The sequence below is a fragment of the Salvelinus sp. IW2-2015 genome, linkage group LG9 (genome assembly GCF_002910315.2).
Source record: "Salvelinus sp. IW2-2015 linkage group LG9, ASM291031v2, whole genome shotgun sequence".
Lineage (NCBI taxonomy): Eukaryota > Metazoa > Chordata > Actinopteri > Salmoniformes > Salmonidae > Salvelinus > Salvelinus sp. IW2-2015.
Window position 1 is genome coordinate 404346 of NC_036849.1, and position 15259 is coordinate 419604.

A 15259-nucleotide genomic window follows, 5' to 3' on the forward strand; every position below is an offset into this window, starting at 1 on the left:
GTGGATTACTCTTATTCAATGCATTTTAACATGGTCTTTATGTTTTAGAAGTTCTTATTTCTAGACAAGATCATTGATGACTAGCCTAGTTCTATTGTATAGCCAATAGAGGGGATTAAATTAGATTAAGTAAAAGGCTTCAAGGGTAATTTAATTAATCAAAGTATGACTATAACCTAATCTATATAGCCTCATAATTAAGCTAAAATTCCTGAACTGCTTGGCCTACAAAACTGCAACTCAGAAGTCATGTGCAAAGGGAAACATAATAAACTGTTTTGACTTGAGCCATCATTTGACTTCTGAGAGAACAGAGAATAGTATTTTTTTTACTTTTAATGATGCCCAAGCGACCATATTCCCTCCAGTGTGCCCCTTTCCTGCCCATCTCGCCTTTTCCTTTCCCTTTCTTTGTCCTTTCCCCTACCCAGCTCCCTCTTAAACTGATAGACCACACTCGCATGTTACCCAATCCATGACTTGAGCCAGAGGATAAGGGGATTCCTCCCTCACTGAACCTCTCCTATGCTTTTAAGTCTACATCTTCTATTTGCCTATTTCAGAGACACACTACATATCCCTGTCCTTATCCTTGCCAATGGAATGGCCAGTTTATCCAGGCACAGATAGAATGTATGTCTTAGATTAAAAATGTATGTATCTGTGATGTGACGTCTATACTGGAGGGGACAGACACATGGTCTCCTTGACGAGGTGTCAGGGTTGTGACAGTTATTGGATCCCCCTATGATTAGTAACATGGATAATGTTTTAGACTCCATCCTCCCCACCTGCTTCCCCACCCGTCTGTCTGTCACTCTGTCTGCCGGTCTCTCGACTCGGCACAAACAAGCTGTCAATGTGTGGGTGTTTTTTGTCATGAGAATTTTAAGTGTTTCATTGCTAGTGCTGATACAATTCACAGAGGGTCATTGCATTGTCCTTGTGGCCACGTGACAATGAAAGACAATGAGAGATGTAGTCCTGACCCGCTGACACCAATTTTATGTTCCAACAGGATGTCTGACTAAGAGTTTAAACACATCTTCTGAAGTACTTTGATGGGATCAATCATCTATGGCCTGATGTACAGTGACTCCCATTCATAATTAATTGTGAGTGAACCGGTCAGATTGGCTTTCAACACGGAGGCTAATACCTTAAGAGAAAGCATTCGGGACATTTACCCTCATCCCTTTCACTGTAATTCGATTTCAAGGCACTTACCATGGTGAATAATGCAGATTATTGTCAGAGCCAAATAAAACTGTCACACTAATGAGAAACAAAATGGATCATATAAATCATAAGTCGTTATTTTATTTGGATTTGCAGAAACTCCATAGAAAGCATTTTAATGGAAATATAAAACCCATATTAATACAAATGGCCTTATTCAATTAAAATGGTCTGGGTAAGATGAGACATTTTTATTTTTGGATTCTTATCAACAAACAGGATGTTTATTGTAACAGACAAAAAGGCACCTACAGTAACCGCGTGTTCATTCAACATGTTTTGTGGCAACACTGGAAGATGTTCATTTTTGTAAATCGGAAACGTCGTTATGCCCCAAACCAAAGAAAACTGACAGAAACAGGACTTGTCCAATAAGAAACACTCATTTTTGTTTTCAGATTCAAAAGGTTTCACTATGGTTTGCCCTACTGAACACAAGCCTGGTTACGCTCCTTTTTGTTTTTAGTTTCAAAACACTTTGCCCTTATGTTCATAACAGGTTACTGGTTTTAACTGAAAAGGCCTGGTTTTATAGAAAACTGCGCTTCTGAAAAATGTGTGATCTTTTTCAAAAGGTCCCATAGAATGTGATCAGGGGAACCGAGATCTACACAAGGGCCAAAATAGGAAATAGGGGTTGTATGGACTGCCTGTGTAAAACGTAACGTTATGACTATAACTACTGACCACGGAGAAGGAGAGCCCGCAGTCCTTGGTAGCTGGCCGCGTCAGTGGCACTGTGTTATCCTCAAAGCTGGCAAAGAAGGTGTTTAGCTTGTCTGGGAGCAGGGCGTCGGTGTACGCGACGTAGCTGGTATTCCTTTTGTTGTCAGTGATTGTCTGTAGACCCTGCCACATACGTCTCGTGTCTGAGCCGTTGATTTGAAACTCCACTTTGTCTCTATACTAACGTTTGATTGCCTTACAGAGGGAATGACCACTGTTTGTATTCTGCCATATTCCCAGTCACCTTGCCATGGTTAAATGCAGTGATTTGCGCTTTCAGTTTAGCGTGAATGCTGCCATCTATCCACGGTTTCTGGTTAGGGTAGGTTTTTATAGTCATAGTGGGTACAAAATCTCCTATACACTTCTTGATAAACTCAGTAACCGTCTCGGTGTACACGTCAATATTATCATCCGCAGCTACCCGGAACATATCCCAGTCCGTGTGATCAAAACAATCTTGAAGCATCTGATTGGTCAGACCAGCGAGGAATAGTTCTTTGCATGGGTACTTCCTGTTTGAGTTTCTGCCTATAGGAAGGGAGGAGCAAAATGGAGTCGTGGTCAGATTTGACGAAAGGAGGGTGGGGAAGGGCCTTGTATGCATTCCGGAAATTGGATTAGCAATGGTCGAGTGTTTTTCCAACATGAGTGCTACAGTTTTTATGCTGATCAAATTTAGAAAGCCTTATCCTCAAATTTGCTTTGTTAAAATCCCCCATTACATTAAATGCAGCCTCAGGATATATGGTTTTCAGTTTGCATAAAGCTCAGTGTAGTTCCTTGAGGGCCGTCGTGGTATCGGCTTGAGGCGGGTTATACACGGCTGTGACAATAACCAAAGAGATAATACGGTCGGCATTTGATTGTAAGGTATTCTAGTTTGGGTGAACAAAAGGACTTATGTTCCTGTATGTCATTATAATTATACCATGAGTCGTTAATCATGAAACATACACCCCCGCCCTTCTTCTTCCCGGAGAGATGTTTATTCCTGTCGGCGCGATGGACTGAGAATCCAGATGACTGGACCGACTCCGACAGTATATTCTGGGAGAGCCATGTTTCCGTGAAACAGAGTATGTTACAATCCCCGATGTCTCTCCGGTAAGAAACCCTTGCTCGGATTTCGTCAACCTTGTTATCCAGGGACTGTACATTAGCGAGTAATATACTCGGAAGCAGTGGGTGGTGTATGCGCCTCCTAAGTCTGACTTGAAGACCGCTCCGACTACCTCTTCTCCGCTGGCGTTGTTTTGGGTCAGCCTCAGGAATCAGTTCAATTGCCCTGGGTGGTGCGAACAAAGGATCCGCTTTGGGGGAAGTAATATTCCTGATCGTAATGCTGGTAATACTTGTGAGTTATCACCGTTCTGATACCCAATAGTTCTTCCCGGCTGTATGTAATAACATTTTCTGGGCTAACAGTGTAAGAAATAATACATTAAAAAATGTATACTGCAAAGTTTCCTAAGAACTAGAAGCAAAGCAGCCTTCTCTGTCGGCGCCATCTTAGAACACCACTGACTCTTTTGAATAGTAACCAAGACCGGCGGGTGCGAGTCGGAAACTGGTCATAGCTAGAGTTTGTAGATGGAGAATTTTCGACCTTCTCCACTCTGCTAGAGAAGGGCCTTCACGTTGCATGGATTTTTCTCCTCAAACTCCACAAGGGATGTGTGGTGAGGGATGCATTGGGAAATAATTTTCATTTAGGTTTTTGTTATTTTAGATTTTGCACCTAGATGTTCAGGGTTTGAATGTTCTTTGTTACTGGGGTTCCAATATCATCTTGATGTACAAAAATAACGCAACATATGACTATTGACATTACGTTTGTGTCCCTTAATGTGAATGGTTTGAACAATGCTATTAAGAGAAGTAAGGTTATTGCAAAAATAAAAAAGGAGAAAGCACAGGCCATATTCCTCTAAGAAACACATTTATCACAATTGGAACACAATTTTTTTTTAAAGTTTGGTTTTAAAAACACATTCTACAGCTCTTTTAAACAGAAATACAAGAGTGGGGTGGCAATCCGTATTCCAAACTCAGTTCATTTTGAAAGTATTAAGGAAATGAATGACAAAGAGGGGAGATTTACGGTAGTAAAGGGGAAAATAGAACATAAAGAGGTAACGTTCGTTAATGTTCATGCCCCTCCAGAGAGTGACAAGTTTTTTTTTACACATTCAGTTGAAACCATTGCATCAGAAGCAGAGGGGATTGTGCGGGTGATCTGAACGTTGTGTTAAATAATAATCTGGACACGACAGTACTAAGATAATCAACTTTGTAAGCTGCATTTTATTTAACACCTCATTGATAGAACTGGGACTAATTGATATCTGGAGGGACCTCCACCCATTGGAAAGGGATTATACCCATTACTCTGTCCCTCACTCAGTCTCGCACACCAAGACAGCCGTGAAGAGGGCACAACAAATCCTATTCCCCCTTAGGAGACTGAAAAGATTTGGCATGGGTCCTCAAATCCTCAAAAGGTTTTACAGCTGCACCATCAAGAGCATCCTGACGGGTTGCATCACTGCCTGGTATGGCAACTGCTCGGCCTCCGACCGCAAGGCACTACTGAGGGTAGTGCGTACGGCCCAATACATAACCGGGGCCAAGCTTCCTGCCATCCAGGACCTCTATAACAGGAGGTGTCAGAGGAAGGCCCTAAAAATTGTCAAAGACTCCAGCCACCCTAGTCATAGACTGTTCTCTCTGCTACAGCACGGCAAGCGGTACCGGAGCGCTAAATCTAGGTCCAAGAGGCTTCTAAACAGCTTCTACCCCCAAGCCATAAGACTCCTGAACAGTTAATCAAATGGCTGCCCAGACTATTTGCCTTGCCCCCCCCCCCCATTCTACGCTGCTGCTATTCTCTGTTATTATCTATTATCTGTCACTTTAATAACTCTACCTACATGTACATATTACCTCAATACCGGTGCCCCCGGACATTGACTCTGTACCAGTACCCCCTGTATATAGCCCCGCTACTGTTATTTACTGCTGCTCTTTGTTATTTGTTATTTTATCTCTTACTTTTTGGGGGGGTATTTTCTTAAAACTGCATTGTTGGTTAATGGCTTGTAAGTAAGCATTTCACTGTAAGGTCTACACCTGTTGTATTCGGCGCAAGTGACAAATAACAATTTAATTTGAGAGAGACAGAGTATCTGCCTATCTTTTGACGCCCACCACCACTGACATATTGTCAGCCCCGTGCCTTTTTGTAACCAGGAATACTGTCTGTACCAGCAGTCCCAGAGCTTTGACATAGGAACCACTCGGATTGCCTGTTTCTGGAGACGGAGGATATTTCCTCCCTCAAAACGGGCACTGAGGCCTCAGGAACAGTCGACGTGATGATACGGGAGAAGCGTGGGTGACGAACAACAAATGATAGCCTGTACCCTGACGTCACTGTTCGCATGATCCAGGGTGACACTAAGCATTGCGCGCCATTGGTCGGAGCAGACAGCGAGAGTCCCTGGGAGTGGGCTGGAAGAGATAGGTTCTTCTTCCATTTCAACCACTCTTGACAACCGTGTGTCTGCACATGGAGAAGGAACACTTTTCATCAAACTCACATACGGAAGACACACTTTTAACACCCGTGAGCACTGTGGAACTTGGTTGAGTGTGCTAAGGTTTGCTTAAAGACCGGTCTACTCTGGGTACACGGGTTCCGGTGATCAGTGACGTACCCTAATTGGCCATGCCACTTGGGGGTACTGTTGTCATAACAAGCTTTATCTGGTTAGGCGGTAAGATGCGTTCTGGCACACAGTGCTGGACCGCACCAATAAAAAAATAGACCCAGGGAAAAAAATGGAGTTATGGAGATTACCTTACCAACCGGTCATACGTACTAGCGCAAAGATTATTGTAACCTAGCTGGAAATGTGACAGACAGCTCTGAAAAACTGACCCCTTCTGTTGTAACAGATAGGAGCGATTCGTAATTTAATCTAATTCCCAGGAATGAATAGCGTTGTGCTGGAGACAGACAGCTCATTTCGGGGCTCATATGAACCATGTGTGGGATAATAGCGTGGTCGTGTCCTACCCTGCTCATTCCCTCGACTCCGCTAGCAACAACTAATCACCGAAATCGCCCATGACCATGGCCGCAAGAAGATGTTTTGGGGTGGGGATGCAGCAGAGATTTTTCTCCACTCTGCTGACGAGTATTTGTCTCCATTAATAAAGGAGCATGCAGTTTTTTTTATTAGGGGGTGCTGCAGCACCCTCAGCACCCCTACTTCCTGTGGCAATGCCCATAACCTGTATCACTAGACACCTCATAGGGGACTAGTGAGCTGCAGACAGTAATCAGCAATGAATCCCAGTAATAAGACACCTATGCGGGAGGGGCGCCCCCTTGAAGACAGTGACCAAACTGGTAACTCTCACTCTGGAAGATTGATATACCCCTTGAACACGGTGGAACGTGGGGTAACAGAGGGAGCAGCATTAAACATGGACAAGCTTCCAACGTACGCTGTGCTTCCGTGAGACTGTATAGCCTGCATGAAGGGGTCTCTGGCAATGGCTGATGTAGTACCCCGTTTGCCAAATGTGGGAGCACTGCTGTTTGTCACAGTAATGTTTTTGCGGAGGGGTGTACTGGTCACTCAGACCCGTGCCAAGGACCGACGCTCCGGGGGTTACCCCAATCAAGTGCTCGGGGGGCTGCTTCTTCATTGGAGGTGCAGGCAAACGCCCTCCAACTCCATGAACTGGAAATAGGAATAGGGTTACATAACACCGAGGGAAAACTAGTAAGTATCACTCACCGGAAGTTAAGTATGCTAGCCGACATTAGCCAGGAGGCTTTTTAGCATAAGCTTGGCTAGCTAGCCTCTTTGACCACAGCATGGCCCATTTTAGAATAACCAAGTGACCTAACACTATGCATATCGAACAAGAGAGCTACCCCAGCAACTACACCGTGGGGAGGCAGGAATAGCTAGTAATAGCTAGCGCGCCTCTGCGAGTTACCCAACCTGGCTAGCATGCTATGCAGCACTCATTTAGCTAGCCCAGTTTTGAAAGTCCACGTAGGACCGGATCACCGTGCTGGGACCACCCAATCTGTCTCCGCTTCCTGCACCTCGTTTCCAGCCGAGATACCCGGCATCCGGGAAAGGAAAGTCGCCATTGGTAATTCCAATCTTATGTGGCAATGCCCACACGGACTGGTTCGAGCGAGGGCCGCCTGAGCATGTTCCATGCCAAGACTACACATAGATCTGAGTATCTTTCAGAGAAATACTATAACTGCATGACTGGGGGCATGGTCTCCACCCTCTGTCGTTTTCTTAGCCATCTTACTTATTGCACCAGCAAATTGAAGAATATCTAATTGTTTGTGATTAGAAAATGTATGAGACCAAGTACAACCTTCAGTACAGAATGTCCAGGGGGTGAGCATGCTCTACCACTATGGGACAGTTTAGTTGGTGCAATGTAAGACAGTCTCATTATCCAATTGTTTGTTGTAGTAGCGTGAATGGTTCATGTTCACACAGAGATGAAGAGAGGAATAATTTAAGGAATTAATCCGAGCCTCACGCTTATCACCTGCGGAAGGCGCAGATTTCATTGGCGCTGTCAGGCCAAACATCATAGTATGTTGTACCGAAAGTTGTACCGAAATTGACTGACTGAAAGGGAACTCTGACTCAGTAGTTATGGATATGTTGAACAGTTCTTCTCTCGACTAAAATGTGAAATGGATGTTGCTGTTGAGGGGTTATATGTTGTCATGGTCTATAGCAGTATGTTTACCTCAGGGCCCCTACAATGTCAGAACTTTCACATTGAGTATCTTATTGAAGGTGCAATCTGGGATTCGAAAAACAACAAAGCAGGCAACCTGTCCTTGTTTTGCTAAACAGCAGAGGGATGGGGCTGGACAAATGTAAGCACTCTTAATTTCAAACAGAATATTGGATAGGGCTGTGATGGTCATGACATTTTGTCAGCCGGTTATTGTCATGCAAAAGTATGCCGGTCTCACGGTAATTTACTGTTAATTAACATAAACATGTTTAGCATCTCCAGGCCTCCATGCATACAAGCAGCATACAAGCCGCTGATGCAGGTCTTTGGAACATCTACATACACAAGAAATCCATAATTTATTTTAGTCAGGTCTAAAGAAACATTATGATATGAAGAAAATGTTTTCAGAAGAACAGAATATGAGTTGGCCAATTGCAAGTTATCTGGCTATGCTCCGTGCCATCAACTGTAGGTTTGTTCATTTAGCTGATAAGATATGCTTATAAGTCCCGTGCCATTATGTTATATTATATGATTTTATAGTAAGAACAATATAATTGACCTTAGCTGACTAAAATAGGATATTTTTCCCATTCCGGAGCAAGTGCGCATATGAAGTGGCTATGTTCAGCATAAAAGTCATCATTTGAAACAGGTGTTATATGCTAGATTTAGATTTATTTGGCAACTTTAGTTGTGAATGATACAAACAGAATGTTTTAGAAATTAAAACATATAGGGGCTGCATGATGCGACTCTAGGCTGTTGATGATTTTGAGAAAGTCACAAAATATCATGTTTACACCCGCTTCCCCTCTGTCACCAGTGTATTCTTTATTACGCACACCTGCCACCATCGTTACACGCACCTGCGCTTCATGAGACTCACCTGTACTCCATCACCTTCCTGATTACCTCCCCTATATCTGTCACTCCCTTTGGTTCTTTACCCAGGCATTATTGTTTCTGTTCCTGTGTTTCTTGTCTGTACGCTACTTGAGTTTCTTATGTTTCATTCATTCATGTATTTATTAAATTCACTCCCTGTACTTGCATCCCGATTCTTAACATACACGTTACACAAAAAAAGCTTGCGCTCTGTTCCTAGTCTCAGGCTGCACAGCTTTCATCAAGTGATCATATTTTCACCCATCAGACTATTCTCAATTGAATCTTGTCTTTACTATGTGAAATTAGTTTTGATTTCGACTGGCTCATTATCAAATGGGCAGGAACAGTAGCAGGGGGAAAAGACATGTAATCTGTATGCACTTGAATAGTGAATGGAGGCTGCCTGCTTTCCCACCGGTCCCGTTTTTTTAATGATGCCTGGTAGGCTACTTCGGTTTTATAGCGGAGCTGTGCTTAATATGAGCGGCTGAGAAATAAATATAAGAACACTTATTTCACCCCACTCAACAAACACTGTTTGAGGAGCTTGCTTTCGCTGCGCGACAGCTGATGCCCTATTTTGCCCAAACTGTATGCCATGGGCTCTCCAACCCTGTTCCTGCAGCTACCCAGTGCTAAAATTGGGAAACCATGTGAAATCTGTTTGGTAACATCAATAGTAACATGTTCTCGCAATTAAACATTTAACTAAACTGTTGACAGCTACTCTGCACGCTCGAGAAAGCAATAAAGAAGGAGCGAGAGGAGGAGACGAAACACATGGTTGTGAGATATTCTGTGTCGCTAAAGGTAATGTGCCACCCAATTATTATGAAAATATTAAAACAATCAAATACAAATTCACTGTAATTGTAGGCTAACTGTAAGCCTCCATGCACAACCAATGAACCAACAGCATCGCCTAGGGCTATACGTTCTCTCCCAGACTCATGGATAGAAATGTGGGAGCATGAGGTAACCAGTCCATCCAGTATGCATAATAATACAGTCAACAATCAAAGGCGATTACTCAAATTTGATACATTTTGGAGTATAGGCTAGAGACCAATTATGTACCAAAGACATCTTAATTCGGTTTTGTTTTAAGTTTTTCTGCCTGTATAATATGTGGTAGGCTATGTATTGTATAAGGCACAATCATCATTTTTATATATTGTTTTTCGGGGGGTTTGGGCTCATAAGTCTATGCGTATGCAAAAGCTCTATGTGTATAGGTGTTTTGAATTAATCATCACCTTAGAAAGCTGTCCATTTCTTTGTAGAAAAATGAATCCATGATTTTGTCACTTCTAGGTTAGACTACTGCAATGCTCTCCTTTCTGGCTACCCGGATAAAGCACTAAATAAACTTAAATTGGTGCTAAACACAGCTGCTAGAAACTTGACTAGAACCCAAAAAATTATAATTTGATCATATTACTCCAGTGCTAGCCTCYCTACACTGGCTTCCTGTTAAGGCTAGGGCTGATTTAAAGGTTTTACTGCTAACCTACAAAGCATTACATGGGCTTGCTCCTACCTATCTTTCCGATTTGGTCCTGCCATACATACGTACTAACACGTACGCTACGGACACAAGACGCAGGCCTCCTTACTGTCCCTAGAATTTCTAAGCAAACAGCTGGAGGCAGGGCTTTCTCCTATAGAGTTCAATTTTTATGGAATATTCTGCCTATCCATGTGAGAGATGCAGACACGGTCTCAACCTTTAAGTCTTTATTGAAGACTCATCTCTTCAGTAGGTCCTATGATTGAGTGTAGTCTGGCCCAGGAGTGTGAAGGTGAACGGAAAGGCACTGGAGCAACGAACTTGCTGTCTCTGCCTGTCCGGTTCCCCTCTCTCCACTGGGATTCTCTGCCTCAAACCCTATTACAGGGGCTGAGTCACTGGCTTACTGGTGCTCTTCCATGCCGTCCCTAGGAGGGGTGTGTCACTTGAGTGGGTTGAGTCACTGACATGATCTTCCTGTCCGGGTTGGCGCCCCCCCTTGGGTTCGTGTTGTGGGGGAGATCTGTGTGGGCTATACTTGGCCTTGTCTCAGGATAGTAAATTGGTGGTTGAAAATTTCCCTCTAGTGGTGTGGGGGCTGTGCTTTGGCAAAGTGGGTGGGGTTATATCCTGCCTGTTTGGCCCTGTCCGGGGGTATCATCGGACGGGGCCACAGTGTCTCCCAACCCCTCCTGTCTCAGCCTCCAGTATTTATGCTGTAATAGTTTGTGTCGGGGGGCTAGGGTCAGTCTGTTATATCTGGAGTATTTCCCCTGTCTTATCTGGTGTCCTGTGTGAATTTAAGTATGCTCTCTCTAATTCTCTCTCTCTCTTTCTCTTTCTTTCTCTCGGAGGACCTGAGCCTTAGGACCATGCCTCAGGACTACCTGGCCTGATGACTCCTTGCTGTCCCCAGTCCACCTGGTCGTGCTGCTGCTCCAGTTTCAACTGCGGCTATGGAGGTGCACAGCAGGTGTGGTAGAGATACTCTGAATGATCGGCTATGAAAAACCAACTGACATTTACTCCTGAGGTGCTGACCTGTTGCACCCTCTACAACCACTGTGATTATTATTATCCATTATCATCTATGAACATTTGAACATCTTGGCCATGTTCTGTTATAATCTCCACCCAGCACAGCCAGAAGAGGACTGGCCACCCCTCATAGCCTGGTTCTTCCTATGTTCCTTTCTAGGGAGTTTTTCCTAGCCACCGTGCTTCTACACCTGCATTGCTTGCTGTTTGGGGTTTTAGGCTGGGTTTCTGTACAGCACTTTGTGACATCAGCTGATGTAAGAAGGGCTTTATAAAATACATTTGATTGTGTTAGGCTTTGAAACAACATCCACAATGACCATGTTTTACACTCAGTTTCAACCTGGTGTTGAACTTTTGTCAAATTGATCATCATAGTGAGGTGAGTTTTAAAAGCAGGATACTGTTTTCATGATAAGTCTTTGATGTGATTGTTGATTGCATTTGCATTGGTGTCAGAGGGTGTCAGAGTTGTTAGAGGGACAATAGAGCCCCGAGTACCAGGCCATTAGGAACTGATGGTCATTAGCAAGTTGGGGTGGCAGGTAGCCTAGTGGTTAGAGCGTTGGGCCAGTTGCCAGAAAGTTGCTGGATCGAACCCCTGAGCTGACAAGGTAAAAATATGTTGATCTACCCCTGAACAAGACTGTTCCCCAGTAGGCTGTCATTCTAAATAAGATTTTTTTCGTAACTGACTTGCCTTGTTAAATAAAGGTGAAATAAATAAAAAATAAATAAAAAATAAATAAAAAATAAATAATAATACTACCATAGCATGTCCAGAGTGCATAAAATGAGATTACCATGACTCAAAGGTCACGTGGAATTTTACTGTAGTCATGACTCATGACAGCTGGTGTGGTAACAGCCCTAGCTGTGGATCCCTTACAAAAAAGATTGCAGTATAACTGCAGTACACTTTTATATAACTGAAAATACTGCATCCAAAATACCTTTTTTTACTGCAGTAATTTTGCAATGTATGCAGTTACAGTGCAGTACAACTGCAGTTCAACTACAGTACACTGCAGTTATTCTGAAATCACTGCATACAAAATGCCACTGTCGACTGCAGTTACCGCACTTTCAAAACTGCAATCTTTTTTGTAAAGAATGCAAGGACTGACCATCCATGAGCTCAAAATTATAGTTTTAACTATGTTTTGAAGCTATACAGTGTTTGTTTACAATCACATTGTTTACAAACAATGGTGTGCAATAAGCTCATAGTTTGGGTCTGCTGGGGCACAACAATTACACTAAGGCATAGTCATTCATTTCAAGTGTTAATTGGTGATAACAGGCACCCAACATTTTACTGCCTTGGTTTTTACTGCCTTGGAGCCTTCAAATAGGTAAGCAGCTGCTCTTGTTGATTGCCTGGAAACCATCCCGCCCCACTTATGTTAGAAGTTCAGAACGAGAAAGTGTAGGCTAGATACAAATAATTACCCAAATTGAATATCATTAAACAAAATAATGAGGATTAATAGAGGTGTAGATTACATCTCACATTCCAGTGTTCGAATTTGTTAACAAGGCTGCATGGGATTTCTCTTAATGCGACTCCGTGCAGCCAATGGCAATGTCTGCTTTAGGTATAATGCCGGGAGCCACTTCAATCCGATTGCCCCTTTTCGGCTATGCACCTTTTTAAAGCAATGTTCCTGCGTTCGCGGAGACCGCATTCACAGTATTTAAATGATCTTTAAATGTCAAGTGCGCTATTAAGCAGATCTAGCGTAGATCGAAATGAATCCCAGCCTAAACTCAAGTCGAGTTATATTCTTCAAGAATCAATGGCTAAAATATATAATTCATTCCAAAAATGTATGCACCAATCACAGACTGACCCTTTAATCATGGCTTGGGTCCAGCTATTTGATATGCAATAAGGACAGCATTCCAGATACCATGAGGTGTGCTATTATATATGAATTCAATATCTTTCTCTTCCGCCCCCCTGTGGATGTTTAGGGTAACTACACCTAACACGTGTTCAGCTTTGTTGGACAGTTAACAAGACAGCACCATCCACCTCAACCGCTGTAGTATGCAAGTAGTTTCCCCAGATTCATTACTTCCAGTGGTTAGCTGATTCAGAATAAAGATAGAAAAGCTATAATTCATTCATGAGGTGGATGGATCTTATGTAAACATACCTGTTCATTCCACTGGTTATTCCAGCAGGGACACGTGATATTGTCACCATCCATGCAACATTACTGTCATTCAGTTTGACAGAATGTAGTCCGTTTCTCGGTGTGTCAAACTGAGTGTCAAAGTCATGATACATATCTGACCTGGACATATTTGGATTCTCACTGACAGAATGTGTCAAAATGTGTCTCATTCTCTCACTACATTTCTTGTTTTTTCCATTTTCACAGGCTTTTATTCAACGAGTGAGGGAGCTCACCCTTAACGACAAGGGGTGAAAAGGGGCCACATAAAAAAAAATCTGAAGCCCTACAGGGCTTTGTGATATATTTACCAGTGTGGCGCTCTGAAGAATTAAACAAATTAAGGACAAGGGACTTGTGACTTGGGGAGAAAAGGTGCCCTCCACCACGTCAACCCTACCCTGACCACCTACCACATACAAACACACTGGATCACTTCATGTAAATGTTACATTTGTTGTAATAAAATGCATTGCGCAAAACACCAGAATAATTATCACTGTGAATCATTGCAATGTTTGTTTGTTTGTCAATTAATCCTGTAAGGTATTGGTTGCCAACTGGCTATTTGACACGGAAATAGTGTTTTTTATGTTAATTAAAGTCTCAGAAATAAAGATTTACATGTATTCTTAAAGGGGTACAAACGCTTGTCACTTTAGTATGTTATATGGCCAGTATACCACGCCCAAGAGCTGTTCTCATGCATGATCTAATGCGGAGTGCCTGAATACAGCCCTTAGCCGTGGTATATTGGAAATATACCACAAACCCGAGGTGCCTTATTGCTATTACAAACTGCCTGAATATAAACAGTGTAGTTATTCCCTCCGCAAGGCAATCAAAAAAGCGAAATGCCGGTACAGGGACAAGGTGGAGACGCAACTCAACGGCTCCAACACGAGACGCTTTCAGACAAACTAAACACCTTCTTTGCCCGCTTTGAGGATAATACAGTGCCACCGTCATGGCTCGCTAACAAAGTCTGCGCCCCCCCCCCTCCTCCTCAGTGGCTGACATGAGTAAAACATTTAAACATGTTAACCCTTGCAAGGCTGCTTGCCCAGACGGCATCCCTAGCCATGTCCTCAGAGCATGCCCAGACCAGCAGGCTGGTGTGTTTATGGACATATTTAATCGCTCCCTATCCCGGTCTGTTGTCCCCAGATGCTTTAAGATGGATACCATTGTTCCTGTACCCAAGAAGGCAAAGATAACTGATCTAAATGACTACTGCCCTGTAGCACTCACTTCTGTCATCATGAAGTGCTTTGAGAGGCTAGTCAAGGATCATACCACCACCTTATCGGCCACCCTAGACCCACTTCAGTTTGCATACCACCCCAACAGGTCCACATATGACGCAATTGCCATTGCCATTGCACTGCACACTGCCCCATCCCATCTGGACAGAAGTAATACCTACAGTTGAAGTCGGAAGTTTACATACACTTAGGTTGGAGTCATTAACTCGTTTTTCAACCACTCCACAAATTTCTTATTAACAAACTATAGTTTTGGCAAGTCGGTTAGGATATCTACTTTGTGCATTTATAATTCACTATATCACAATTCCAGTGGGTCAGAAGTTTACATACACTAAGTTGACTGTGCCTTTAAACAACTTGGAAAATTCCAGAAAATTATGTCATGGCTTTAGAAGCTTCTGATAGGCTAATTGACATAATTTAAGTCAATTGGAGATATACCTGTGGATGTATTTCAAGGCCTACCTTCAAACACAGTGCCTCTTTGCTTGACATCATGGGAAAATCAAAAGAAATCAGCCAAGACCTCAGAAAAATAATTGTAGTCCTCCACAGGTCTGGTTCATCCTTGGGAGCAATTTCCAAACACATGAAAGTACCAC